The 24,352-nt window shown below is 53.6% G+C and overlaps 1 long non-coding RNA gene across 1 annotated transcript in view; it reads right to left on the minus strand.

The window, feature by feature from the left end:
• Nucleotides 1-20,255, minus strand: part of LOC111767778 (uncharacterized) — a 29,893-nt gene extending 9,638 nt beyond the window's left edge. Inside the window, exon 1 of the long non-coding RNA XR_011425529.1 lies at nt 20,134-20,255. This is a non-coding gene — a long non-coding RNA (uncharacterized lncRNA). The remainder of the gene's footprint in view (nt 1-20,133) is intronic.
• Nucleotides 20,256-24,352: the final 4,097 nt, after the last annotated feature.

A 24,352-nucleotide genomic window follows, 5' to 3' on the forward strand; every position in this document is an offset into this window, starting at 1 on the left:
AACTGGATGGGAGAAGGGGCGGGAGACATCTGTCTGTCTGTCGCTCCTTCCCACGCTCAGGAACGAGGGTTGGAAGTCGATTTAGAGGACCCGAAAAGGTCTCAGCCCCCGTCTCCGACTGCATTCCCCTCCCCCCAGCTTCCGGGCCGAGCGGCCCCGGCCTCCTCCGTCCGGCTCCCGGGTAAACACCCGGCTCCGGAGAGGTCGAAGAACAGAGACCGGATCAGCAGGTTTCCCTGCCCCGCCTCCCGGGGCGCCCCTCCCCCGCGCGCGGTTCCGCTCGGCCCGCGTGCCCCTTACCCCACCCGCGCCCCGTGGGCCTGGCTCCCGGACCCGGGGTCGGTTCAGCCGCTGGGATTAGCCGAGCGCAGAGACTAATCCTGGATGAGCCTCCGTGTAAACCTGGATCGACCGCGGGTACGGCGGGGGTCGCGGGCGCCCCTTCATCCATTCCCATAGGTGGGGCTTCACAGAGCCTGGCGCCCACCCAGGTCCCCACGCTACATTCGGAGACAGGTGGATGGATCTGCTGTGGGAGACGGGCTGGGGGATAGGGGTGGGGCATGAAGAAGAAGACATCGCCAAGATCAGGCTTTGATGGGGCGTAGCCGAGTCTAGTGTTGGGCGTAGGGGGCGAGGAGAGGGAAAGGAAGGGCAAAGGCCGTTTTGGCAGCCTCTGCATCCACAAGGGTTCAGGTCAGCCCCCCAGGGTCAGTGTGCAACCCCGTGACCCCACCAATCCTCCAGTTAGAGAATTACAAACCCCTCTACCAGTGGCCAGGGTGACCGGCCCCTAACCGTGAGGCCTCACTTCCTGATTAGAGGAGATGCTGAATCAGCAGGAGGGCCCCACATCACCCCCACCCCTCACTTGGCCAGACAGTGGTGGGCTGACAAGCTCTTCCTATTAAGGTCAAGACCTGTGAAATATGTCAGGGGTCAAGGGACTTGGGTATTAAATCTGGCCCCTGGTTGGTTCACTCATTCTACAAACATTTCCTGAGCCTCTCCCTTGTGCCAGCCCACACAGGGTACTGGGACACCCTGAGAATGACACACAGTCTCTGTGGGAAAGGCAGACAGGTGAACAATGACCACATCGTGTTTTCAGCCCTCCCCTGAGTGTACATTCCAGCTGGAGAGCCAAAGGAGGTGTCTTCTCCAGCAGGAGTCCAAAAGGCTTCGTGGAAGGGGTGGTGCCAGAGCCAAGTTTCAAAGGGCAGATGGGGACTAGCCCACTGAGGAAGGGGTGAGCCTTGCAGGTGGAGCTAGGAGTGTGTGCGAGGGCCTGGAGGTGGAGGAGGAGAAGGTGAGGCTGTTCAGGAGGGCAGGTGCAGTTGGAGAGGAAGGCAGGGGCCAAGAGAAGGGCCTGCTAGTCAGCCTAAAAAGGGAAAGAGGGAGCCATAGAGGGATTCTAAGCCTCTGAAAGAAAAGGTCAGATTTACATTCTTTACAGTTATAACCATCCTCCTCCCTTCTCTGCCCAGGTGTCTCTGGGGATGCCTGGGTTGGGAGTGGAGACACCCACAGACAGATGGGAAGAGGAGCCAGGTGCAGTGTAGGTTAGGAAAGCTGGTCCCCACCTCCTTCCATCACACCTGGAATCAGAGACCTACATTAGAAATCTGGCTGGGCCCCTAATGGTGTGACCTTGGGCATGTGGCTGAGCCTTGATTTCTTCATCTGTGAAATGGGGATAATAATAGTTACCATCACAAAGGCTTATTGTGGGGCTTCAATGAAATCATTCGTCCACTCTATTTAACACTACTATGTGGCTGGCCCCGTGCCAGGTGCTGGCATTACAGCACTGAATTGGACAGGCATGGTTCCTCCTGTCTCGTGGAACTTACCTTCCACTGGAGAAGACAGACAATAAACAAACAAATGAGATAATTATAGATTGTGTAAAAGTGCTGTGAAGGAGGCAAACAGTGGGACATGAAGGAGGATAACTGGAAGGGAGAGAAGGGGCTGCCTTACTCAGTGTGGCCCCGGAAGCTTCTCTGAGAAACCTGAAGATTTAGAGCTCAGAACAGAGCGGTCCAGGTATAGGAAAACTGCAGCTGCCGAGGCCCTGAGATGGGAGATGATAGAGAAGTTAGCCTGATTCCTCTGAGATGCTAAGCTTCCTGAGGGCAGGCACCTAGGTCTCACATCCCCCAACTTTCTGGAGAAAGACTGGGTGAAGTAAATGGAAGCAGAGGGGAATTTCTGGCTTGCTGGTCCAACCTCCCCACCCCCAGCCCCGGGAGTGGGAGTGGGGTTGGTAGAGGCGAGGCGGGGAGGGAGTTGCTGGCCTCTTATCAGGCGGCCCATCTGCACAGCTTAATCTTCACTCCAGCTGTCCTATACAGGAAAGGTCTCTGTCCGCTCCTGTTCCTTTCCCGGGGTTCCCAATCCTCTCCTTGGACAGGAGGGGCAGGTTGGGGCCCCTCCAGAGTCTGCCAATCCAGAGCCTGGACTGAACAGAATTCATTATCTGACCTGCAGGCCTGAGGGAAACCATGTGTGCCAGATAAATAGGGCCAAGGGATTTAGGGTCATTGGGGTCTTTCGGAGTCTCCCCCTTGGCCTGGGTCTCACTTTAGAAACACCCCGAAGAATGCTTCCTCACACATGGATGCGTTTCACACACAGCCACCCGTGCTGCAGAGCACACACAGCTCCCCTCACACACTCACCATCCAGCTGCACACTGCGTCTCCATGGCAACCAGTAGGCCTGGTCCATGGATGTTAGAAATAAGTGCCAGAGGAGAGAGAGGGGGAGACACAGAGAGAGGAGAAACATCAGAAATAAAGAGACTCAGAAAGATGGCCCCCCAGGAGGCCCCCACTCTTTCCTTGCACCCCCTGACAGGAAGACTTGAATGGACTCAGAGCCTGAGGATGGAGGGGCTCAAGGTGGGGACTAAGCAGCCGTCTAGGGGCTGTCTGGCCACAGGTAATGGGGGCAAAGGGGACAATAAGGGAGGAGCAGGATCCGGGCAACTTGAGTGACAGTCTGGAGTATTGAGCTAAGAATCCTTGGTCCGGGCAAGAGGGAGGTGAGTGGGGGTGGGGGACTAGGGAGAGCTACTTTCCCTTCCTCCCGGCCTAATTGGCTGTTCAGGCTGAAACCGCCTCTTAGTCACTTAGTCTAATTAGAATTGTTCCGGAGAAGTCAGTGGGGGAGGGGAAGGAGAGCTGGGGTGCGGAGGGGGAAGGTGGGTGGAGACAGAGCTGGGTCGGGGTGGGGAGTGGGAATTCCTTCTATCACCTTCCCTCCATTCTATCATCATCCAGTGGCTGGGCTGGGCTATAACTGTCCAGGCTATGGGTCACTCTGACCCCTCTGTCCAGCTGTCACTAGTGCTCCCTCACACTCACCTGCTTTGTGCTCTGCCCCAGTGTCTCTGCCTGTCTCTGTCTCTCTCTCTAGCTCTCCCTCACTCTCCTGCTCTCTCTCTATCTCCTCACCTTCCTTTTTCCCCTTCCTTAGGGTGTCTTAGTCTCTGGCCAACAATGTCTAACAAACAGGTGACTATTCAGGAGTTCCGGCGGGGGCTGATCCCCTTTGGAGTGGAGGAGGGGATGATATTGAGAGTAGCCTCATCTTTTGGGAGTAAGAGGGAATGGGGCAGACACTGCTCTGGCATGACTCCCCTGCCACACACACACATCTCTATTCCCACCCCTAACTAAGCCTATCCACCTCTCTGGAGTATATGGAGCTTGGCCTCTGCAGCTGGACTGTCTGGATTGCTTTAGACAATTTACTTAACCTCTCTGAGCATCAGTTTCTCCAGCTATGAAATGGGGATACTAAATCCTAAATTTGTTCTGTGGATTTAAGACAATAATGCATGTAAACTGCTTAGCACCATAAATTGTAAGTGCTCAATAAACGGTGGCTTTTGTCATTTCCCAGACTCCTTTCCTTTACCTGGGCCCCCTCAGGCACCAGGACAGCTGCATCTTCCAAACCTCCTCACTATTCTGCTTCTCCATTCTTTTTTTTAAAATCTTTTTTTTTAATGTCTATTTTATTTTATCTTTTTCGTGAGGAAGATTGGCCCTGAGCTAATATTTTGTATGTGGGATGCTGCCATAGCATACCTTGATGAGCAGTGCATAGTTCTGCGCCTAGGATCCAAACCTGCAAACCTCGGGCTGCCGAAGTGGAGCATGTGAACTTAACCACTATGCCACCGGGCCAGTCCCTCTGCTGTCTCATTCTTCTGGCCCAAAACTTACATCTCAGTTCTTAGACTCACCCTTTTGCCTGCTCCCAAGGCTGCTCAGTGGGTGTCTCTGTGTAGAGGGAGTATTGTGTGGGAGGTTAGGCATGGATCCTGCCCCCTGCCTAAGGAGTTGGGACAGACCCTCCTCCAGTCTGGAGTCTGATTTTCCCTCTGCAGCCCTGGAAGAGGAGGAAAGGGGACAGCCATAAATGATGTAGGGGAAGTGTACTTACTGAGGGGAACACTAAGGGATGAGCAGCGTCCAGAAGCCTAAATATTTCATGGGGCTGCAGCACTGGGAGGGGCAAAGTCCCCAAGCTGTGTTTGTGAATGTGCTTGCAACTCCATGTGGCTTGGAGCTGTTCCACATGCCCAGTGCCCTCTGCACGTGCACCAACTCTCAAAGCACTGCACCCTCAGAAAACTGCCCCCAGTGAACCCTTTCCCAGCCAGAATCCCTCCCTAACTCTCTTGGCGCATGCATGTTTTCTTTCTTGCAGCTGTAGCAGTTTGCTGAGGTTTGAGGCTGTATTTTGACATGGTCACTTAGAGCGGTGCCCTTGCCCCTCTCCTCCTCAGCACCGTTAGGAGAACCAAGTAGTTGGAAAAAGCTGATGGGTTGGGAGCAGGGCAGGGGAGGGGTGGCGGGGAGGAGGTCTCCGTGATTTTATGTCTCTATCTGTCATGGTTGACTGAGGAGGAAGGTATCCATCAAAACAGGTGGGGAACGGGCAGATAGCAGCAGGGTCTAGTGGCTTCTGTGTCCACTGCTTACACATGAGCTGGGGGACTGCCTCTGCCAAGTCTCTGCCTCCAGGTGGCCCCTGTTGGCTGTTCTCCATGACCCTTTTCCTGACTCCAGATCTAAGTAGGGGATTAGAAGGTGCCCCTGTAATCTCTGTCATAGCTCCCCTTTGTCCTTTTCTTTGACCTTATCCCAATCTATCATTATTTCATTTGTTCAATTTCTCTCTTCCCACTAGAATAAAAGCTCGCAGGGGGCAAGAATCTTGTTTAACTTATTTACTACCACTCAAAAATGTCTGCTGAGGGGCCTGCCTGGTGGCTTGGTGGTTGGGTCCATGTGCTCTGCTTTGGCAGCCTGGGATTCACAGGTTCAGATCCCGGGTGTGAACCCACACACTGCTCATCAAGCCAAGCTGTGGCGGCAGCCCACACGCAAGTAGAGGAAGATTGGCATGGATGTTAGCTCAGGAACAATCTTCCTCAAGCAAAAAGAGGAAGATTGGCAACAGGTGTTGGTACAGGGCCAATCTTCCTCACCCCGCTCCCCCCCCCCCAAATATCTGCTGAATGAATGAATGAATGTACAGGAGGAAATCTGCTTGGGGGTTCTGCAGCCAGAGCAAGAACAGGGAGGCAGAGGGAGGGCGGGCCAAGGTGAGTAGGGATGTAGGTGAGAAGGGCTGTGGAGACGGAAGGAGGTGTGGAAGGTGGGTGGAGTGGGTGGAATGGAGATGAGAAGGAGACTGGGGAAGAGGTGGGTGTGAGGATGGGCCTGGGATGGAGGGAGATGGAGCTGATCCATGAGGCATGGTCTTTGGGGGAAGGCATCCAGGCCCCCAGAGGGGCTGGAGGCAGGGGCTTTGGGCAGGAGGAGGTCAGGGCTTGGAATAGCAAGCCAAGGACAGAGTCTGCCTTCAGCAAGGCTAACGCTTAGAATTTGGGTTTGGGGCCAGAGTGAGTGGAGTGCAGAAACCCGCCAGGAACAGCTGAGCCATGGGGGTTCCCAAGGCCTGCTGATGCCATTCATGTCCCTCCGATCCACCCTCATTCCCAAATCTGGGCCAGATGCTCAGCCTCAGTTCCCCTTCCCTTGCCCTCCTAGCCCATAAACAGGAAATGCCCCAGGCTGGGCTGGCCAGTGCTGCCCTCAGAGAAAGAGCCAGGGATCCTCGTGAAGGGGGGTGGGGGTCAGTACACAAAACCAGCAGGAGGGTTATGACCCTTGATTACGCATGCTATACCCAGGGAGGCCCCTTCGGAAGCCGCCATCCTCCCAAATCAGAGGTGACAGCAATATTAACTCATTAGCACTAAGCCCCCAGAGGAAGCCGAGACTGAAGAAGGAATCCTCTCACAGGGGTCTACCTTGACCCTTGGCCCTCTCCCCAGCCCAGGGGCTTCCTGAAAAGGCAGGAAAATGATAGGGGAGGTAGCCTGGGGTGGGGATGGGGAGACTCCCATTGGAGAGATAGTGTCTCCCCCAGAATTGGTCAGAGTCGCTATGGGTGGCTGGGGGAACGGAGGAGATTGGAGGTGCGCACCTGCAGTGGTTGTCATGGCAACCCGACTTGGATCCCAAGAGAGTGGCCTCTCCCCTAAAGCCCTACCAAGCCTGGAACACAAGAGTGGAGACACACACACACACATATTCTGGGCTTTGCACAACTCTACTCCTGAGAGAGCTCTATCAGCTTCCTCTTCTCGCTACTTCCCTGGGTGAGGCTGAGAACAGAGACAGGACCATAAGAGGATGTGTCAGGGGGCCAGGGAGGAGGAGGCTCTCCAGAAGCATGGTGTGTGCTTCCTAGGTGTGTTGGTGTGGGACTATGTGTGCCTGGGGTGGTGTTCCAGTATGTGTAGAGGACATGTGTCTGCTCAAATGACCCACCCCCAGTCCTGCAGCCAGACCACACAGGAGGGATTTGGGAGGGAGAGGATTATTAACAAAGACAACAATAATCAGAGTTAACCTTAATTGAGACCTTATTAAATTCCAGCTCCGTGATTGTGCTGAGCATTTTACAGGCAGTGTCTCATCTGATCCTCACACCAACTGTACAAGGTAGGAATTATTGGCCCCATATACAGATAAGAAAACTGAGATTCTAAGAGGTTAAGTAACTTGCTCCAGGTCCGGGAACTGGAAAGAGACAGGGCAAGACTCTGCAGGAGAGGAGGAGACAGAGGACAGGCATGTCAGCCCCTGAGGCCACTAGTCCTATCCCCAAGCCCCACAGGACATTCCCGCCCATGTGCCCCCTCAGCAGGGCTGGTCTGGTACCACACCCAGAGGCAGGACCTGGGAACCTCAGATCGTGGTGCCTGCCTGGGCTGGGGCAGCTGAGGGCACCTGTGAGGATGTGGGGACACTGAGCACGGGCATTGTGATTGGCACGAGCCAGGGGAGCGGCTGGCAGCCTTGCTCCTGGTAAACATGAGGAGAGGTTACTTCACAAGGAAACAGTAATTAACTTTAATTAGCACCTTGCATCTCAGAATATTATTAACATCTCAATTTCTCTAATCAAGGCAGCAGGAGAGGGGCGGCATCTGCCTCACTGACTCCTTCCTGGCCGTGCTCCCTGGCTTGGCGTGGTTCCTGCCCAGCCCCCAACCCCTGGATGGCACCCCGGGGCACCTCTTCAGAGGTGGGTTGCCAAGGGGAGCCAGGGAATGAGGGGAGCCTGGGCTGACAGGGCAGAGAGAGCAGGTCCAGGCCGGGGACACAGGAGCCAGCCACAGGGCAGAAGGACAGGGGCAGGGCTCTTTGTGTGACCACCTCATCTGTCCAAGCAGACTATAAGCACCAAAGGCAGGGCTAGGCTTGTGTCCCTGATCCAAAGAACAGACCTGGCCGCCTTGCTATTCCCCTCATCCTTCCTTCCTCTTCTCCTTCCTCCTTTTCCCCTCTCCTCTGTCTCTCCCTTCTTTGAGATAGCCTGTTCTCCCTCTCTCTTATGTCTTTCTCTCCCTTCTCTCTAACTCACCTTCGCCCTAATTTTCTATTTCAACATGCATTTATTAAGCATCCGTTCCAGGACAGGGGCTGGCTTCTACCACTGGGGATGCAGCAATGGGCACAGGATAAATCCTGCCCTGGGGAGTGTAGAAGCCCACAGAGGAGATAAGGCTTGAGTATAAAGAACTCTAATTGGGCTCCATACCGATATGCATCATAATGGAAGTGCAGATAAAGGCTGTGGGGTTCTAGGAGGGAGGCAGCGGCCCTAACTGAGGGGCACCAAGACAGAGACCATCTTGGGCACCACAAAGGCAGGAGGATCCTGAGGCAGCGAGGGCATTTGGGGCTGTTCAGCCCTCCTCAGAAGGCCATCATGAGGAGGGAAGGCCCTGAGGGCACAGGAGGTGACTCTCTCTTCATTATAGCCACCCTCAATTGCTGTTAACCCTGCCACGTGTCTGATATTATAACTGACTATCCTCTTTGATCTAATTACAGCGGCCTGCTGCTTGCACAATTTGTTATTTATTTGGCAGCGTCCTTCTGGCTGTTTCCCGAGTCCATCCAATTTGTATTTATTGAGCACCTACTATTTCTCGAGGGGTAGGCTCCAGGAGCTCCTCTCTAGGGACTGGAGGGCTCATGGCAGAGCTGCCTACAGGCCTGGACATCTCAGCAAAACACAGGAGGCTCCCTATAGGGAAGAGGCTGCTTCCCCACAGGCCTCATCAGCACCCCTCACTGCTGCTGTCCTTGTGCCTGCAGGGCTGTGTTTGCACATCCCCTCCCGTCTCTGCTTTTACACCATCCAGAGGACAGCACCAGAAGACTAAGGTTCAGCAGTAAATCTTGTCCAACATTAACTCAAGGGGCAGGTTAAATGTTCAGTGGAGACTCCAATCTCAAACCCACCTGGTATGGGAGGGCACACACCATTTGATTTTATTATTTCTCTTGGTTCAGAAAACTGATCACACATCCAATGCCAGGCAGTGGGCCCAGTTATGTCTGACCCCCCAGATGGGCCTCAGGGCAGGTGGGCATTTGCTTTTCCTTCGCTGTCACTCTGTTTGCCGGTTAGGATCATCTTTCATTGAGGCCTGCAAATCTCATCTAATTCTTGCAGGAATTATTATGCCCATTTTATAGCTGGGGAAACAAGACAAAGAGGTGAAGTCACGCAGCTGGTCAGAAAGTGAAAGCAGAGCAGGACAAGGACAGCCCTGTGGCAGACTCGACTCGGCAGCACTTTCTTAATCGCAGTCTCCCCTCTTTTTTGGGAGCCAGCGCTGGGAGAGGTCCGAGCGTGGTCCCTGCTCTCCAGAAGAACCAGAGAATGGCCACTTGTCTTTTAGCAAACCCTCGCTTTCCCTCTCCCGGTCCTCTGACTCCTCCCCATCCCCGCCCCCACCCCCACCCCAGCTCCCCAGGGCCTGGCTGAGCCTCTATAATTGTAGAGTAGCCAGCATAGGGCGGGGAAGAATCTGACGTTTCCAAAGGCCTTTTTGATGTTGATGATTATGGCGAGGATGAGGCTGTCCATCTCCTACCAAGACTGGGGCCTTTCTTTGTTTCTCTCTCCCTCGGGGTCTCTCTCTCTCTCTGCCCTGAGGACTGGTGTTGCCAGAGGACCCACATTGGCTCCTCTTGGGGGGAAGAAGGGGCCGGCCAGCCAAAGTGAACCTGGGGAATCAGCCCACCCTTCACCTCCCGGAGCCAGGCACACGAGTGTGCTGACGTGATCATTAGCATAATATTTGCATAAGGAACAATTGAGGAGATTGGAGTCGGCCTCAGAGGAAACACCTGCAAGGAACTGTGAATGAAAGCCTCTCCCGCCCCCACCCTGAGCTCTCTCCCACCCTCCAGCCCAGGATAGGGGGGGAGTGGCAGGAATCCAAGGTGCCTAATGAGGATGATGATGGCCATCAGTCATCATTCACAGAGCGCCTACTAGGTGCCAGGCTCTGAAAAGGATGTTCTGTTTCTCTAAGTCTTCACAACCACCCTGGGTGATAGATTTTATTATTTTATAACACGATTTACAGAGGAGGACGCTGAGGCTCAGCCACTCCGAAGTCATAGAGATTACGTTAGTGGCAGAGCTGAGTTTTGGAATGGGGTCGTGTGCCCTCACAGCGGATCAGGGTGCTCTGGCCTCACCTCCGGTGCCAAGATGCGGTCTCCATGGGCCCAGGGGATCCTGGAAGGATTGGAACAAGGGCTCAAAGACAGGCTCCTGCGCACAGACACACGTGCTCACTCACACATACACAGCCGATCTGCCCTGCCCCCACCGTGCTTCTGAAGGCAGAGGAGCTGGGCTGACTTGGCCCATAACCAGGTTAGCCAAGATCCAATTAACTAGTTAGCGCAGGCAGAGCTGGGGGCAGGCAGGGCGCGCGGGAGAGCAGGGACGGATGGGCCGGGTAATGCGCAGAGACAGCCGAGACAGCGGCTCGGCTCTAACCTGATAAGCAGCTCCCAACATCGATGAGGCCCGTCCTGCAGGCGGAGTGGCTGAGGTCCCCGGTGGCGGGTGGGGGCTGTTGGGACAGCCTCTGACCCCCATCCCTCGCCCCCAGCTGGCACACAGTCCTTCAGAGTGCCCGCATCCTCCGGCCTCCCCTCAGCAACACTCATTCCTGCTCTGCCTCCTGTAAGGGCTGTGAGGGAGGCAGCTTCTGTGAGATACATTTTTATCCAAATGAGGCTGGGAATGTCTGTCCTCAGGCAAGGAAGGTATGGGTGAAGTAACCATCTCCTCCAGGTGGGCAGTGGGGGTGAAGCAGCTGGAGGAGTTAATGGGGGGAATGAAAATAATAGTAGCCACCGTTTATGGTGTTTGCCATGCGGTCGGCACCGGGCAGACCATTTATGTGTGCTCTCTCATTCACAGAGAGATTATAATCCCCATTTTGCAGATGAGAAAACTGAGGCTTAGAGAAGTTAAGAAACCTACCCAAGGTCACACAACTATCAAAACACCTTGGGCTCAAAACCACCACACTTGGCACCACCCCTGGACTAAGTCTGGGATTAACAATAATATTACTGATGGCAATACTTCTTGCTTTTGTATATCATACTTTTGCTTTAGAGGTTACGAAGGCTCTTTGGATTTATGCCAACGAGTCCATAAGGTAGATGTTTTATTTCTAACCCCTACTTTACACGTAAAAGACGTCAAGGCCTGGAGGGGAGTGTGGCCTGCCTCACAGCTGGCGAGTAACAACAGTCCAAACTTGAAGCCAGGCCAGGTCTTCCTGACTCCTAGTCTAATGCTCTTGAGGAGACAAATGAAAGGGAAAAAGGCATCCCATCCCTTAGTCAATGGTGGGTGGTTCATCTATTGACTTGTTTATTACTAGCTTGTCGGAAGAGGGTGTGTGAGGTGCCGGCTCTGTTGGGCACGACTGTTCAGGGGTGGGGAAAACAAAGGGCTTCCTGCCTCCATGGAGCAGGTGGAGAAGAAAGCCCTGAAGTTCAGTGTCTGGGGACTTGGGGCTGCCTTGGTCAGGGGGCTCCAGGGAGTGAAGGGCCAAGAAAAGGTTCTGTCCCTCAGGGCACCAGACCATCCCTGGTCTGATTTCCTCGTGTTTTTCAGGGGCTGTGTCTAAAGCCCAGAGAGTTAAGTAATTCGCCAAGGTCACACAGAGACAGGGGGCAAACCAGGTCTCCCGACTTTAAGGCAAGTTTCTCCCTCAGCCCGGGGCGGGGAGGGGGCTCCCATTCCTCGTGGGATGGGTCCTTCCTAACCCTTATGACAAGCTCTAAGTTGCGTCTGATGTCGTCTCACCAACCACCAGTGAAGGAACAATGCTATGTCTACCCCCCTGGGGGAAGCGCCCCATTTCCCTGGCTCTGTGCTCTGGGAGAAGAGAAGCAGCTGAATTCTTGCCGCTTCAGGCAATCTGGGGCTCTGGGTCAGGACTAGAGGATGAGGGTACTGAGCAGGACAGCAAGGGGAAGACCCACACCTGTGTGGGACACAGCATTTGGGCCACGCCCGCGAGAACGTGTGTGTACATCTGTGTTGCTCCCCGCTCTCCCTGAGACCAGCACCGGAAGGGTTAAGACGTCGCCAGCCCGGGGGACCGAGGAGTTGTCTGTGCAGGAAGCTGCTCTCCCAGTCCCAAAGGCCTCTGGGGAGGGGGAGGGGTGACTTTCTCAGTCTCTTTCCCAGGCTCCTCAGCCTCCCTGGGGATGCTGCTACATGCCGGAGAGGCGACCCTTGACCCGTCCCCCTTCACACACCCGCCCTCCCCAGCCCAGCGGGGTAAAGACTGATCCCCGCTCAGGGCGCTGGGAGAGTGGGATCCCCCTTCTTCTCTTCACCTCACTTTTCCTACCGTCTCACTTATTCCCCTTTGTGTCTAACCCCGCTCCATCCCGTAGTCGCCATATTCAGACCCCTGAGCTTCTCCTTCCCAGCTCTGGGCCCGAGGCCTCCCCTCCCAGCCCCGGCGTTTGTAATCTTCTAAAAATAAAAGCCTGTGATTCAAGAAGGCAACTCCGGAAATATACAATCCAGCCCAGGCATCCGCCGGGTGGGGGGCAAGGAAGGACCTGTGTACAGAGAAATATCCAGACACAGCAGCCCCCGCCCCCAGGTAAACACGGGAACGCAGTCTGTTCCTGAAGAGAAGGGGGGGCCTGGAAACGGGATGATGCACACAGGAGGAGAGAGCACTCTGCTGGGTGGGCCCTGACAAAGAGGGTCTGGGGTCTCCTCATAGCCTCCCCTGCCTGTCGTCGTGAGCGATTCCTCCTCTCCTACTTCCTTGGCAATTGCTTGGAGAAGTGGTGGGCTGCCTCTCCCCATGGCCAGCCCTGAATTCAGGGAAATTCCAGCAGGTTTGGGCTCTTTCCTCTGCTCTGTTTCCCAGGAGTAGGCGGACGGCCACTTTGGGCAATGCTGTTCAGAGACATCGATTCCCCATCTCTGCCTCCTCCTGGACCCTGGCCAGGACTATGCCAAATGGGTGCCGGAGCGGCATCATCTGAGATCCCCTTGTCTTTCCCAGCAGTGCGATCAGATGGCCATGGGAAAGAGGGGCTCTGCAGTGGCCTCTGTGACTGGCCTGGGCTGCTTCCTCAGGGTGGCAGAAGGACTGGGACCAAATCACACTTTGGTAAGATTCACTCCCACCTTGGCCTTACAGACTTCCTGGCTGGAATTTGTGTAACTGCTCAATCACGCTACATTTGGGACCTCACGGACAATAGAAATAATTAATTAGAAGAATAATAGCTAACATTTTTCAAGCACTTACTATGAGCCAGATCTGGGCTAAATACTACACACGCATCAAATGTCTCACTTCATCCTGTCAGAGCCCGTTTTTATCATCCCTAACTCATTGGTGAGGAACCTGAGGTGCAGGTTGCTCACAGAGCTGGCCCTGGCCCTAGGTCACACTAGTAAATGGCAAAGCTGGGACTTGAACTCAGGTCTATGTGACTCCAAAGCCTTTTCCTCTTGGCCTCTGTGCTGTGGCCCAAGGGTGTGGCACCCTGCTGAAGGGGCATCTTGAAAGTGACTGTGGCCTCAAGGCTCAGGTGGGCACCCTCACATCCTGGGAGTAGAAGTGTGGTGGGAGGCTGGGGTTTCTTCCCCTGCTGGCCTAGGCTTCCTCTCTGCACAGCGCAGCAGACACACGGGCACCACCCATGGGGTCAGATGATCCCTGGCTCCTTCCACTCCCACCACCCTAAGTTCTAGCCTCAGAAAGCAGCATAGAGAGCCGGTTCAAGGATCTGGGAAGTTACCCCATCAGCCTCATCCCTGGATCCTTGTCCCCAGCTGATGGGCATCCAGGCTGCGGCCCACAGGCCTGGCTGACCCTTGCTAACCCCAGCCAGGCAGCCTCACAGGCAGCAGCAGAGCCCTGCTGGCCTTCCCATTTCCTTCGGAGGGCAGGGAAGGCAGGGCTGGCAGCCTGGACAGGGCCCGCCCCGCCCTGTAGCACGACTGTGAAGGAGACAAAGACCGACTTGAGAAGCTGCCCTCCGGTCGGCATCTTGAGGCCCCTTCCCAACCCGTCGCTGGGCCCTAGTGCGCATCCCCACACCTGGCTTTCGCATCCCAGGGAGGTATTAGCCCTTCCTCTCAGGCCCGAGGGGAGCTGTCCAGCTTTTCCTGAACGATAAACAGTCTCCACCCAAGAGCAGGCATTTTGAATCACAGCCTTTTCGGTTTAGACAGGACTTTTCCATCCCATGGGAATTGGATGGTGTGCCTAGGAGAATCCCACCAGTAAAGTTGGTCACACAAGGGACACTCAGGCCAGCACCTGGCATATATCCAGTGTGAATTAAAGGGGTCACCCACGAAAATGATACTGCTAGCATTACAAGCTTACTGGCTACCGCTTATTATCAATCACAAGCCTGACACCGTCCTGAGCACTTTACACACGTTTTTATTCAATACTCACAACGACCCTAAGATTAGATGCTACTCATCCTCATTTTACAGATGAGAAAACTGAGGCCGAAGTCTCACGGGTAGTGTAGTTGAGCTGGGATTTGAACCCAGGCCTGTAGGTAAGTGGCTTTCTTGTGGTCACTCTGCTCCTGCTGATTGGCCCTTGTGCATGTCTTTCAAGTGCACGTGCCCTTCAGACAAAGTTGGCAGCATTTCCTGAAATTCTAAAACTGCTCCAGGCAGCTCTGATGGGATAGACATGTCCTGCAACCCAGGCCAGGCTTGGCGTTAAGCCTCTAATTGGCTGCTGGCCAGCACTCACCTTCCTGATCCAAACTCTTCTGATCAATAACTAGTAGATGCTTTCGCGCACATGAACCACCCAACCCAAGTCCATCTCATTATTGCAATTCTTTTTTTTTTCTTTTTGAGGAAGATTGGCCCTGAGCTAACATCTCAGGGCCAATCTTCCTCTATTTTATATGGGTATGCCTGCCAAGCGTGGCTTGATAAGCGGTCCATAGGTCCACACCCAGGATCTGAACTGGGGAGCTGTGGGCAGCTGAAGCAGAGCGCATGAACTTAACCGCTGTACTACCCAGCTGGCCCCTCAGAATTGCAATTCTTGATTGCTCCTCCCCATCAAAGAATCCCTTGGCCCCTTTCATGTTTGTCAGCTGAGCTACTAATTTATATGTTCCCTTTGTCCTTTGCTGTTAGGTCCTACCTGATCCTCCCTGCCTCTGTGACCTTGGGGGTCCAGGATAGACTCTGTTCACACTACCCCTCCCCATTCCTATCAGTATGGCCTTGATACATAAATTTAACTCTGGCCCCTCTCTCTGCCCGCTCCGTTATCTCTTTCTTAATATTTCTCTGGTCACGTCACTCCTGCTCCTCCTCTGACTGTCTCTGGTGCCTCGATCACAGCCTCCCTCCCCCAAGCCAGTGCCACGGAACCGCCCAACATATGTAAGTGTGACTGCCTGGAAAATGTAACTTTCAAGGAGCCTGAAGTTGAGTGACAGTAAACAGAACCTTGGAGACCCAGACATCATCTAGGGTTTACACGGACTCAGCAGCAGGAACTGAGAAACAAGGCAAGATGGGAGAGAGGGAGGGATGGGGATGGTCTAAAGATGAGCTGGAGGGAGAAATGGGAAACGGGTGAAGTGATATTGATTCAACTAGGCTGAAAGAATCCTTGACTGTCAGTGTTGGAAGGGCCCTTAGAGATCAACCAGTCCAGGAGTGACAAAGAAGTTTCAAGTCACAAGCTAATGCTGAATGATGAGTAGCAGCTGCCTGGAGTGTGTCCTGAGAAGAGAGTGCCATTATTGATTAGTAATGTCTGCCACGGGCGCTGCATTAGAAATGGTGGCAGGTGTGCATGTAAATGGTGGCATCATTTACATCCCTGATCTAGTTTCAACCTCTTCATTGTGGAGCAGCTGAGGAGGCCAGAAGGGAAGAGACTTTACACAGTGAGTGGAGGCAGATCTCAGGTTCTTTTCTGTCTCCTAAAACCCAGGTAAAAGTTGTAAAACTAGACAAAGACAAGGGACCCCTGGGAAAATGGGTCTCAGTATGGGATAACCGGTCAAGTGTGGGACAAGCAGTAAAGGAGCAGCACCTGAAGCTCTGGAGAAGACTGTGGATGCACCACAGACGGGACACTGGGTGAGGGCTCCCTTCTGAGTCAGCAGTTGACTGAATCTGCCCATAACTCTGGTTGTGTGTCCTCCAACCTCTTCCACCTTTGTCCTCCCAGGGAGAACAAGGAGGCTCCCTGGAGCAGAGGCCTTGGCTCTCTCTAGACAGAGTGGAGAACCCAGTCAGAGGGAGACAAGAGGAGGGGGGAATGGGCCTGGGGCAGGGCCGGCACCCACAGGGGCAAAGGCACTGAGCATGCAGCAGTGGAGCGGACCCTGGAGAAGGTGGCAGTTAGGAGGAGCCGAGGGCCCAGCAGGAGGTGAACACAGAGGCACCTGTGTGCACGTTTGGTGTGTGCCAGAGGAGAAGAAAGAACCTCCAGGTGACAAGTGCTGCAGAAGGGGGATAACGATGCCCTGACAAAGCAGTCAGGGCTTGGAGCCCAGCCTGGCCAGGGTGCTGGCATAGCTAAGCCATGACGCACCACTCACAGGCTGGGGGATGTGGGCAGGGAGCGGAGGGGGCCGAGGTGCCCAGCGCAGCCTTGGAAGTTTGCTCATGAGCACCTGCCTCCCTCCCTTTCTCTGTCTCTGTTGCTCTTCTCTTCTCTTCTTTTCCCATCCCATCTCCTCCTTTCTCTTTTCTCCCTCCCCTCCTGGTCTGTACCACGGCAACTCCTCTGGGAGCAGAAATGGGGAAGGGGGTGGTGAGAATGGTGGTGACATAAAAAGATCTGGGAGTTGCTGTAACCTAGATCAGCTGCCCAAGGCTGTGAAAAGAAGACACTCTCAAACCAGGCTTTGAGTGTCCAAGAGCAGAGAATCAGATCTGGACAGCACGCCTGGTTTTTCATGAGAAAAAACTGAGACCTAGAGAAGTGAAGACCTCTTCTAAGTCAGTGTCATGTTGATTTGCCATCCCACTCTCCCATCTTCCTTCTGCTACTGAGCACTCCCAGATTTTCCCTAGGGAGCCACCCCTTCCCTATCTCTGTCCATGTGGTTTAGAAAGGGCTGACTTTACCTGACCTTACCCAAGACCTCACGTTGGGCCCATGACTAGAGCTGACCCATCTGTGCCTTCCATACCTGGGCCACAGGATTCAATTAAAGTTGATCCAGTAAGATTAGCACTAGACCTTTTGCTGAACTATTGGAGAAGGAGTTCTTTCTTTCCATTGGGTTTGCCAATCGATAGGTTTAACCCCAGAGCTGCTTAAACCACTTGGGGAGTGGCTACCAGAGGGTAAAGCTAACACAAAGGAGAGCAGAGCCAAGAGTTGGAGAGAGACAGATGCCAGATGACATCATCTGAGTACCTAGATCCAGCTATGCCTGAAGTCCATTCCTGGGATTTTTCACTTATGTGAGGAAAAAAGCTTGAGCCCGTTTGAGCTGGACTTGCTTCCAAGAGCTTCTAAGTCAGCTTAGAGAACATGAAGAGACATGAAAGACAACCCAGCGAGAGAGTGACAGTTGCATGGATGAGGACTAAGTCTGATGGGAAAGCAGAGTGTGTGTGTGGGAGGGCTGGTCCGTTAGGATCACTGAACTGACATTTGACAGTGAAGCAGGAATACCAGAATTTATTGGAAAGAAAACACAGCTAAAGATGATTCTCCAGGCCAATCTGATGTGGGGTGAAAGCTTTTTTACTGCTACATAGGCTGTCTGTCTGCATAACGACAGAGTCCATCTGAACCCCGAGTCTGCACTGTGGGTCTCCTTGGGGTGGGGAGGAAGGCACAGTCAGATGGAGTCTATCCAGACAGTCAGCACCCAGTTACAACGGACATCCCTATGAACAGCTCTTATGACATAAACAAAACGAATCTTTACAGACAAAACATTCAACCAATCTCTGCTTGTCACACGCACTCAGCATTGCCCCCGCCCTTCCTTATCAGATGGCCTCAGCCTTCGTCTGACTCACGGAATACAAAACTTAGTGATAAACAAGAGAGACAGAAGGAGGAACTAAGTCACAAACTTGACTCGTACACAGTCCAGGTTGCACAAACTCCAACACGGAAAGGGTGACCCCAAGTTTCCCTCCCACCTGTAGGGACAGGATGCATTGAAACCCCATTGATTATAACCTAGCGGCGAGATGACCTCCTGGGGGCCACCAACGCTGGGTCTAGTCTCCTGCTTGTGGGAGGTGCCAGGTGGGGATGGGGTTGGTTCCAGGAAGTCATGCCCAGAGCTGATAAGAAATTCCCTTCCCTTGCCCCAGGAGCGCTGATGTCGGGAGTGAGAGGGAGGACACGGCCCTAAAGACAGACAGAGAGGGTGTAGGGTCTGGTTCCTGATCCGAGAGCTGTTCTGTCCCTCTTGATCCTTCCTCACCTTTTCCCACATCCCCTCACTAGGAAACAATCAATGCCTTAAAAAAAAAAAAACCCTATATGTAATATATACGTATATATAAAATCTAATATGTATAAATAGATACAATATTCAAGGTGTTATTTCCCCCCTTAACTTTATGTCTGAGAGAGCTTTCCATGCTGGTCCAGTTTAGGTCTGCCCCTTCCTCTCTTACAGCTACATGGTAATTCCGTTTATTTACCTATTCCCTTATTGATGGACATTTAGGTTGTTTCTGGGTTTTTTTACTGTTGCAAACAAGGACATCTAATACATTTTGTGCAGCCAACACCTAAAACAGTTTGTGCACATGTGTGAGTGTTTCTTGAGGATCCATTCCTAGAAGAGACATTGCTGGCTCAAAGTGTGTATGAATTTTTCATTTTGAAAGATACTGCCAAGTTGGAGAGGAGACCTTTTTCCTGTGAAGGAGCCCTCCCTGGGACTGAATCAGAGATGAAAGACAGTGGGGTGGAAAGAGCATGGGCTTTCAAGTCAGGCATGTTCAGGTTCAAATCCTGGCTCTGTCATTTTCTTTCTGTGTGACCTTGGATAAGTCACTTAGCCTACCTGAGCTTCTGTTTCCTTCAATGCAAAGTGGGGGATCATAAGAGCTGCCTCAGAAGGCTATTGCAAGGACCAAATGGCATCCTGTAGGTCAAGCCTCTGGCACAGGCCTGGCGCACAGTAGGCTCTTGGCCAATGTTAGCGCCCTTTCCCTGCCTGGACCCCTTTCTGCACTCATCATGGGAGGCCAGCTCTGGGGAGAGACTGGGGAGGGTGCTTTATTAGTGAATGTCATGCAGAAGTCAAGACTCCACGGTGACTCCTTCTAAAGGTCACCTAAGCAGTTCTTGGAGCTAGGGACCATTTCAAGGAAAGCGTAAAGGGCTGGGGACTGTTTCAAGGAAAGCATAAGGATGTGCTTTGGGGAACACAGCCTTGGGGTCGTCCACTGGAGGACCTTTCACAAATGATCCCTTCAGCCTAGCCACTGCCTTGCATGTTCTCAGTCTCTGCAGAGGAGGAAGGGAATCCTCCACAAGAAAAAGAGTAGGATGGCTGGACTTTGTCACAGGGAGTGGCTGGACTGCTCTCTGCAAGGAGAACAGAACAAGAAACATACGGCAGACAGGACTGAGGTTGGGCAGCAGAGCGAGGCGTCTGTCTTAGAGAGCCAGCATGCACAAGGAAAACTGCAGGGCAGCCCTGCTGGAGACCCCGGCCCGGCAGGTGGCGTGTCCATCTCAGTTCAAGGGAAGGGTGGTTCTGCGAAGGATCTGGAAAGTTGGTGGGGGTGGCCATCCTTCAGGGTAATGGCCAGATTGTGTTCATCATCCCAGTCAGACCCCTGGCAATGCTGAGCGCCCCTTGGCTACAGAGCATTGTGCTCCACTCTCTCTAGGTGCCTCCCTGAACTTCAGGGCTATATTTTCTTCCTTCTACAGATGACAGGGACATGAGTTTCTGAGACTGGGCTGCCCTTCCTGGAAGAGGATGAGTGCATGAGCCCAGAGGCTGCTTCAGTGGGGACCAGTGTGGTGACTTTGGCAAAGAGGTGGAGCTGAGCAGCATGGTGACAGGCGTGGTGACAAGGGCTCTGGTAGACATAGTCATGATGAGTGATGCTTGGTCAGGGAGGCTGTGGGGGCCTGGTAAGAATGAGCCATAATTGGAATCTGAACATTTGGTTTTCAGTTCCAGATCCATCTATTACAAGCTGTGTGGTCTGGGGGAAATAACTTACCCTTTCTGGCTTCAGTTTCTTCATTAGTAAAATGCAGACACTAATACCACCAGTCCTTGTTTCCTCAGTGTCTCCAACCAGCAGGCATATTTAATATTCCAAAGGGCAAGAATGAATTCAGATGGAGCTACTTTGCTAAAAATGGCCTGGAAGGGGCGGAGATGACGGAGCAGAACTGGTCACATTATCCCCAGAATGATTTCTTGTGTCCCCTGGAGACTCCTGTTACCGTGACTATATTTCCTGGTTCCCAGTTCCTGGACTTCAGGGTAGCTGAGCTCTCTGGCTCTGGCCTCACTTAGCATCTCCCAGTGATGTCCTGGCTTCCTGCCCAGGCCCCACTCACTGGTGCTGGTGCTGACCCTGCAGGCCCCCGGCTCCCTCCGCCTGGCCTGGAGACAGAGCTCAGACTTGTTGGAAGGAAGCAACAGAAGGCTTGCCTGAGAGCCAAATGCTGTGCATAATAGGAGCTGATTGTGGTGGCCAAGGGCTAGGTCTGAGCAGTCTCACCCAAAGGACACTTCTCAGGGGTTGGGAGAGTTTCAGCTCTATGGCTAAGCATGAGAGCATAAGAGAAAAGGCAGGTGGGGGTGGGGATTGGGCAGGGAAATGTGTCCCCTAGATGGTCCCTTAGCCCTAATGGAAGTGGGTCCTAGAGTGAGTGGCTGCCCTACTTTGTGCATGCCCTGTTCATGCTGTAGAGAGATGGGCTAAGGCCAAAGCATGAGACTCTGCCCAGGAGGACCAACTCCTTGTGTGCAGGTGGGAGAGGAAGGCCCCTTAGTCACCACTGCTGCAAAAAGAATAAAAGAAAGGGGTAGGATTGACCAGTGCTTGTAAATAAATGGGACGGGGCAGCGGGGGTGCAATGACCCCCCCCCCAGCAGGGGAGGGATGAGAAGGGAACTACCCTTTGCTGGGCACCAAGGAGACGCCAGATACTGCACCTGCAGTTTCATTCATCCTCACAACCACCTTGTGAGGTGGGAGCTATGGATCGCCATAGCCCCATTCAGCAGATGAGGAAACTGAGGGTCTTTAAGGTTAAATCACGCTGCTAAGAAGAGGCTGACCTGGAATCCAGACCTAGGACAGCCTGCCTGACTGCTCAGTTGGTACTCTGTGTTCCTCACCTAGTTACCTGGGCTCAGGGCCATCCCTCCTTTGTATCCACCTCTCCCGGGCCTTGCCTCCACGGCACAGCCTCCTCTGACAGATCTGTCTCCTGAGAGCTCCTTGAATCTCCTCACTCACTCCTCACTTTGCCTCCTCTTTGGAAACCAGCCACAGGCTTTTTTCCTTCCATCTGAGGAAGAGAAAATGGTCTCGTTCTCCACCCCCAGGTCTTTCCATCCTCTCATCCATCTAAACCTAAGCATCTCTCTTCCCCTCCCCTTCCCTTCTTGTTTTTTTTTTCCTTTCTGTTTATCCATCACTAGAACCCATCCCCCCTTTCCCAGTTGCCTGTAGGTTCTGTGGCTATAATCAAATCATAACTTTTATTAAATTTAAGATTACTTTTTAATGGAATCAATTTCTTGTGTGGTGCTTCTCTGCCTGCCCTCGGGCTCCGCCGGCTCCTCGCTCAGCATCCCCACCCGCACAATTGTCTCTGCCGCTGGCATTTCTGGCTGAGCTGCCTTGGAAGGAGGGGCAGGTCTGCCATCCCTAAACACACACACACATCCCAAGCTGCACCTTCCTGCAAAGCCCCAGACACACAACCCCAAGCCCCAGGCGCCCACGTTGAATGGTGGTGGGGAAGCTGGACTGAGGTGGCAGGGGCAGGAAGGGGAGCTGCAGAAAGACTGAGAACGCAAAACAAACGCTGAGCCGAGCAGACATTTCTCAGCCTGCTAATTTCCTACAGTTCTGTTTTCCAGCCTCAGAAACAAGCTGGTTTCCGCCAGACCACCCCCTGCCCCCCACTGCCCTGTGCAGCTGGTGAGCAGGGAGAAGGTGCAGGGGGTGGGGTGGGGGGGGGGAGGGGGACATCCAGAAGAGCGACGAGGAGACTCCGTTCTTCATTTGATATGTAAAAGTACAGGCAAGATGCAGAGATGCATCTGAAGCCGTGACCCTAAAGAGAAGCCCAACTGGGAGATTTACAAGCTGGACCAGTCTAACCATACAGGTCTGGGGCCACAGGAGGAAGGGAGCCTGGGAGTACTGCAGGGAACACTCTGAAGGTGAAAGAGGGTCACTTTGCTGGAGGGGGCAGGGGCTGGGGAGAAGTATTGGGCTAGTTCTCCCAGTGAGCTCGTGGTGGCGGCCTGTAGGTGGGGGTTGCTGACTCAGCAGAGACTTGGCAGCCTCCTTGAGCTGTCTGGACAGCCCTGGGCTCTGCTCCAGCTTTCCTGAGAGGCTCCCTGGACAGTCCCAGGTGGACAGGAGATCATAGGTGGACAGGTGGATCTGAGGCCTGAGGGTGGCCACCTCTTGGCTCTCCACATGTTCTCAGCACACCTTGTTTACTGAGTGTCAGGAGGGGGACCTCACGTCCATCCAGGTGACGCATAGCTTAGTGGGTAAGAGCACAGCCTTTGGCATCAGGGAAGTCTGTGAATCTAGACTCTGATGCTTTCTAACTGTGTGACCTTGAACAAGTGACCTAACCTCTCTTTGAGTCTGTTTCCTCATCTGACAATGAGGATTCAGAGAGAGAGGATGCATGTGGAACATCTAGCATGAAGCCTGGCACGTAGTAAGAGCTCAGTAAGTGGATTGTGAATATCTGCATTAAGTCTTCGAAGCATCAACCAAATGCATACGTACAGACGCACAGCCCACAGTCCACGGAGCCCAGGCGGACTGTGACCAGAACAAGTGGTGGCTGGAGGGCAGACACACCAGACATGCCAGGACCATAGACCAGATGTCGGTAACAGTTCCGGGACTGGACCTGAGGACATGGCGGGGCTCTTCTCCTTCCTCCAGGAGGGCAAGTGGCTGATGCTGGGGAGCCCACAGCACCTCGTCAGGAGGAGAGGTGAGGGACTGATGAAGGCTCCCTCCCTGACACTTGACTTGACACTGAAGGCCAAGTCCACTCCCCTACCCCTGACTTTCAGGGACCAATGAGCCTGAAGTGGGGGCTCCCTCTAGGGCAGAAGGAGAGAGAACTTCCTGAGGTCGATTCCCCCCCTACAGCCTCTGAGAGCCACCTGTTGGTTCTGGAGACATTGGATGGCTGTGACCTTCTTGGGCAAGGCCCAAACATGAGGGGCGTGTAAAGATTTAATTAGGCACTGTGCACGAGTGACCTTTGCTTCCCATCTGTCCTCCAGCCCTGGGGGAAAGGAAGAGACTGGTGGAGAATGCGAACAAGGGGCAGAGCTGGGAAAGGCTAGTTCTGTTTGTGAAACTCCACATGCGCCCAGCTTGGGAGCGGGTGCCAACGTGGCCACAGTCACAGTATAACTGAGACCTGCAGCACGGCCCCCGCAGGGCTGCACTCTGGGGCCTGGTGGCTGCCTTGGAATAAAGGGCAGCTGGAGCCCCCTCCCCTAGACAGGAACTTACTTCTCACCTTTCCATTAGTCCCGAAAGGAGGCTCGTCCAGCCTGCTCACGTCTCCCTCTGTTTGACCCCAGGTACAGGTATACCTGCTGCATCTACACCTGGACCTACAGACCTGCAGGGTCTTGTCTGGGTCTGGATGTTCCCACGGGGCCATGTATGGGTCACACACGGAGAGTTTCACTGCTCAAGGGCACTTCTGAAGTCTGAATATTATTCACTCCAATTCTTGTTTCGCTCACCAGGCAACTGAGGCCCTGGACAGGGGGAGTCACATAGAGTAAGTGACAGAGCCCAACCAAGGACTGCAGGACCTTCCGAGGCTGCCTGCTGTACTTTGTGGCCCTTACTATGGATGTAGCTGTAACCCCCATCTACACCTCACATCACACACCTTTATACAGAGTTTACCGTGAGTGGCACTTTATGTGTATTCCCAGCAACCTTCCGAGGCAGGTACTATTACGATCCCCATTTTACAGATGGGGAAGCTGAGACTCAGAGAGGTTAAATAAGTAACCAAAGCTATAAGCAATCGGGAGAGCTGGAATTTGAAAGCAGAGTGTCTGGCCTCAGAATCTGGGCTCTTAACCCTTCTGGGCTGTCACTCTTCACCTGGAGCGTCACCTGCACACACTGACCTTCGCTTTCCCTTTCTCCTGTTTCTTACTCTCACCGTCATTGTTGCCATCACCACCAC

Source organism: Equus caballus, chromosome 14 (genome assembly GCF_041296265.1).
Source record: "Equus caballus isolate H_3958 breed thoroughbred chromosome 14, TB-T2T, whole genome shotgun sequence".
NCBI lineage: Eukaryota > Metazoa > Chordata > Mammalia > Perissodactyla > Equidae > Equus > Equus caballus.